Here is a 4981-nt window from a genome sequence, read left to right as displayed (position 1 = left end):
AGGGGGTGGGAGTGGATGAAAGGATGGCTTCATGGACCTTGCCCTGTACTTGTGACCCATTAACGCCTGCGCCCCTTCGTTTTCCAGCCCTAAACCTGGAACATTAGTGTACCGTACCTGTGGGGAGCAGTGTGACCCCCCGTCACCGAGACAGCTGGGAGACAAACCTAGCAGTGTGATCCCCCGTCACCGAGACAGCTGGGAGACAAACCTAGCAGTGTGACCCCCCGTCACCGAGACAGCTGACTGGGAGACAAGCCTCGCTGTGTTGTGTACCGCTGGTTGTTGTTTACCACTCGTTTGGCGACCCCAGGTTGCCACGAACTCTGCAATCATTCACAAGAAGCAGAAGCAAAGACACAAGAGAGTGAGAGGGAGAGAGGCGCTGTACTCATCATAAAAAAGCCAGAAAACGGTAAGAAGTTTCAACAGATGTGATAGACAAGTCTTAAATTACCGGCTACTACAATCCTTCATCAGCAATTTGCAATTTGTTTAATTGATTCGGATATATAAGGACTGCGTCTTTTTCTGTGGAGGTGACTGGAACACACGTTTATTGGTATGGACTGTCCAGAACGGTCTATTTGAAATACATTTTTACCCCTGTTTAGCGCTGTACTTTGGATTTTTATCACTATAAGACAGTCTCCATTTAATTAGTCTTTCAGATAATATTAATTTTTCTTTTTTTCTTTTTTTCTTTCTTTTTTTTGTGAAGTGTTTTACGGCGCTCGCAACTGCTTAAGGTCATATGAGCGCGCGGGACGCACCTAATATTTTCAGTTTTTACTTTTATCGATTTTAGACCACCAAGGGATCTTTAACGTGCGCAACTTGCACACGGCCCTCCGAGATTTTTCGCCCTTGTCCGAGAAAGCTAGGTGTAGATCTTGCCTACCAGAAGATCAGGGGTGTGGCTGAAAGACAGCAGTAAGAAGAAACAAGGAGTAGCAGTAGAAAGGCTGCAGAAAGAATCAGGAGCCCAGAGGAAGGGGCAAAGGATGTGAGGGGGTGGGGGCAGAAAGAGGAGACGAAAGCAGACGACAGAACATTGCTAGTGAGCAGAAAATGAGGTGAAAGGAGACAATTTTAGAGAAGAAAATTTTGCGGTCGCTACCCGGATTCGAACCCGGGACCTTTTGAATGAGGGGCCAACACCTTAAAACCTCTAGGCCACGAGTTCCCCTTTAATTGTTCTCCGAAATTGAAGTGCCATTTTACAGGTAAAGGCGTTTCTCCGCAGGGCGAAATGCTTTTTTTTCTTTTCAACTAGCAGCGGCTAAAATGAGCATACTCTTCTTGTTGAGGCAGACCAGGTGTTCAGTATGACTGATATTGCTGGTCAGACCGGTATCTGCCTTACAGGTTGCTCTATCTGATTTCAATAGTATTATCATGATTATGTTATCTGTATGTCGTGTATTCTGGTGGCGCCCACATTTGCGTCGCTTTTTAGAAGAAACCATAAACTGTTCAGACCTTAAAAAAAAATAACGAAGGAAGCATTTCATATTCGTGAGAACACGACTGACGTTGGATATTCACGGTTTTGAACTAAAGAATTTTTTTAACAAAATTGTAGCTCCATTCATTATAGATCGTTATACAACACTCCTCAATTGAGTCGTTGGTTTTCAATTCCACTGTTATTAATAAAGGAATAAATGGGAGCATTCTCGAGGTTGGAGCGTTCGCTAACTTGGCTCAACGCTGCGCGGATAGAAAACATGCGGATGTTTATTGTACAGGGCGGTTGTCAGGTCTTTCGTTTAATCAATTATTTTCCTGTTAACATTATCATTCTAGCAGAAACCTATTGAGAGCATTAAAACAGCTTATGATTCAAGCGCACTGAACGCCCTTTGAAAAGGACTGTTTTTGTTCGTGTTTCTAAGTGTTTTACGGCGCTGGCAACCGCATACGGTTTTATGAGCGCGTGGGACGCATTAACCATTTTCAGTTTGATAGAAATTAATTTTGAATTTTGCCCTGGTGACAGATGAAGCCTACTCTTATCAATTCTAGGACCACATAGGGATCTTTAACGTGCGCAACTTGCACACGGGACACCCGAGATTTCTCGACCTTCCGAGAAGGCTAGGCTTTACATCTTACCTACCCTAAGATCAGGGGTATGTCTGAAATATAGCAAAGGGGTAGAAGCAAAAAGGGTGCAGAATTAGTATTGAATGAGAGGCGAACACCGTACCTAGATCACGAGAACCCCCTTGAAAAGGTCTTTGTTTGTTTGTTTTTGTAAAGTGTTTTACGGCGCTCGCAACTGCATAGGTCATATGAGCGCGCGGGACACACCTAATATTTTCAGTTGGTAGGAAATTTTGAATTTTGCCCGGGTGGCGGCCGAAGCCTACTCTTATCGATTTTGGACCACCAAGGGATCTTTAACGTGCGCAACTTGCACACGGGCCCTCCGAGATTTTTCGCCCTTGTCCGAGAAGGCTAAGTGTAGATCTTTCCTTGAAAAGGTCTGAAATGTCCTGATGAGGGGGCCGCGAAGACAATTCGTTACCTTAGAATTACAAGTTCAATCTGACATTTTTGGCCGTTTTAGGTTACTACATGAGGTCAGAAACCAAAGGTACTATCTGCTCTATCAAAATCGTTCGATTATTCGGAGTAGTTATCAAGATACTTACATTTTTAAAAAGCTTAACATGTTGTGAAACTCAAAGTTTTCAACGTCAAATTTCCCTAAACTAGCTACTGAGCAGATACAGCTTTGTAGTTCTAGGGTAACGAATTATCTTTGGTTTCGAAAGAATGAGAAACGTAAGTATGTTACGTTATGCAATGGGAGCAAAGAATACATGCAATCATGGAGAACTTCCTGTCAAAGTTATGAATTATCTTCTGAATGATGAATGATAAATAATATACGCCACAAAAATGTACCTGTTTCCTGCAGTTTAAGGAACGTTGTAGTTAGCTTTGATTTTGAAGCCTATACATTTCTCGTAAATTTTTTTTAGCCCTTCTGGAGCCCAAGAACTAACATTTATTTTCGGTTCGGTCTGCCCCTTCATCCCTTGCCTTCATCCCTTGCTTCCAACATCTTATATATTATGTTTCTTGAGTGAACCATGACGTTTGATATGCCAAAAGGCAGTTCAGTCTCAGTTTTCTTATGATCTCAGGAAGTGTTGGCTTTTCTGCTTGTCCTTTTCTATCCCATACCAACTAGGCATGTTAAGAGGGTGGTTGGCGGATGCTCTAGTATAGTGTGCTCCTTCTTTCTATCAAACAAAAATCGTCCTTATCGCTCCTCACGCTTTTGTTTGTTACTCTCTTGTAAAATTTCGACACTCTGTGATCTTATTGCCTTGTAAGAACCGTAACACACGTTCTAATACGTAACTACGCTTCTTAAGAAGTGGACGCACCATAAAGGTAGCACTGTGTAACCAAGCACTGTGGGTTTGACAAGACTTATAGAGGGTGCCCATTAGCGCGATTGGGTCGGGTCGGGTCGTCGGGTCTGTCGGGTCGGTCGGGTCGTCGGGTCGTCGGGTCGGGTCGTTTTCTGGTGGTTTCAGTGCTCTCTACAACCCGCCGTGATTGTATCCGACGACCTGGAAGAAACCATTAACCTCAATGGCTTCCAGGGCTCCTTTCAGCCACTCCCTGTTGCTGTGCTGCGGCAGCCTTGAATTCCATAAACATGGGTTACATTGATAACTTTCAATTATCAAAGATCGTTCATAACAAGATAGTCCACTCGGCCAAAAAGTGTAAGCGGAAGTCCGCACATTGGTTCAGATGGCGATGCAGTCTTTGTTTTGAAACTCTCTTTCGTTTCTCCAAAAGAAGAATAGGAATAGCATAGTTTCATAGTTTCGCTTTTATTGTTTTTCACTCTAGTAGGGTAACTCTTTTCGCAAAGTCCGCACTTTTTTCGAAAAGGGCGCATCCAGATTTTGGGTCTCAACATGGACACGTGACTCTGCCTTGTTGTGATTGGCTGCAAAGCACCCGATCACGCGACTCGCAGGCCTGAAAACAAACATGTTTCTTTTTTAAGGTCACCGACCGAGTCGATTGGTTTGTGCCACGATGGCCGCTTTGCGCCCTCAATTTGGCTTGCCCGGGCACCTCCTACTATTACTCTTGAATGCGGAATGCGCACAGCCAACCGGGTTCTTTTGATTCAGTCGGGGCCAGCCAGATTCTCCTTCATGGATGCGACAAGAGCTGCCATTTTGTCACATTTAGACCGAATTTGACGAAGCCCGATTGCTTGTTTTTCAGGGTCGCGGGTCGAATCGCTCATATTGCGCCAAATTGGTGGCTTTTTGCCTCATCCATGGAGGAATCATATAGCTAAACTCAACTCAAATCGATTAATTTGATTCGTAGTGTGCATCAAGCAATAGACCAAGTTTCCCAACTCATGTGGTTTCTTGTAGCACGCTGTTAGAACTTTAAATTTCACCATGCATAACCCTGTGTGTTGTCCATATGGTTTCAAAGATTTAAGCATTCAAGCGTTGCTGTTTCGGTTGGTGTTAAAAAAGAAATTCATGGTCGTATTATCACTAGATATAAGTGTAGTAGATTGCATGGTTGGAGAGCGCCACTGGTAGGTCCTACTTCTTTACGTTCCTTCTATTGTTTCTGTCTGCCTGTCTTACTTTTTCCCAGCACTAAATGACCATGATCGTATCAATGTGCTTCCCTTGACTGAAACAAACAAACAAAAGTACGAAATACGTAAATCAAAATCCAGTTGATATAAGAATAAGGCCCGCGAACACTACGAATTTTTAAATTATTAGTTGCAAAACTGGGAAGTAAGACTACCGGAACGTCACTTGAGAAGAGAGACAAAAGAGCTAAAATTGCTTCATTTGCATTTTATACGCGTGTGTGACTTGTGGAAATGTTCCTCTTGTTCGCGGGAGTTTAAGAAAGAGAGAGAGAGAGAGAGAGAGAGAGAGAGAGAGAGAGAGAGAGAGAGAGA

At 43.4% G+C, this 4981-nt stretch overlaps 1 protein-coding gene across 2 annotated transcripts in view; it reads left to right on the top strand.

Annotated features, from left to right (window-relative positions):
• The window catches only part of LOC101853030 (proton-coupled folate transporter), a 46998-nt gene that overhangs the window by 22187 nt on the left and 19830 nt on the right, over nt 1-4981 (top strand). Inside the window, exon 2 of one of the 2 annotated variants that reach the window (XM_005107231.3) lies at nt 88-415. The exons of the other annotated variant lie outside the window; for it this stretch is intronic. The gene's annotated coding sequence lies outside the window, so the exon portion shown is untranslated. The remainder of the gene's footprint in view (nt 1-87; nt 416-4981) is intronic. 2 annotated transcript variants of the gene reach the window in all.

Source organism: Aplysia californica, unplaced genomic scaffold (genome assembly GCF_000002075.1).
Source record: "Aplysia californica isolate F4 #8 unplaced genomic scaffold, AplCal3.0 scaffold00587, whole genome shotgun sequence".
Classification (NCBI taxonomy): Eukaryota; Metazoa; Mollusca; class Gastropoda; order Aplysiida; family Aplysiidae; genus Aplysia; species Aplysia californica.
The sequence above is the reverse complement of the archived record's forward strand: the minus strand, read 5'-3'. Positions and strand labels throughout refer to the sequence as shown.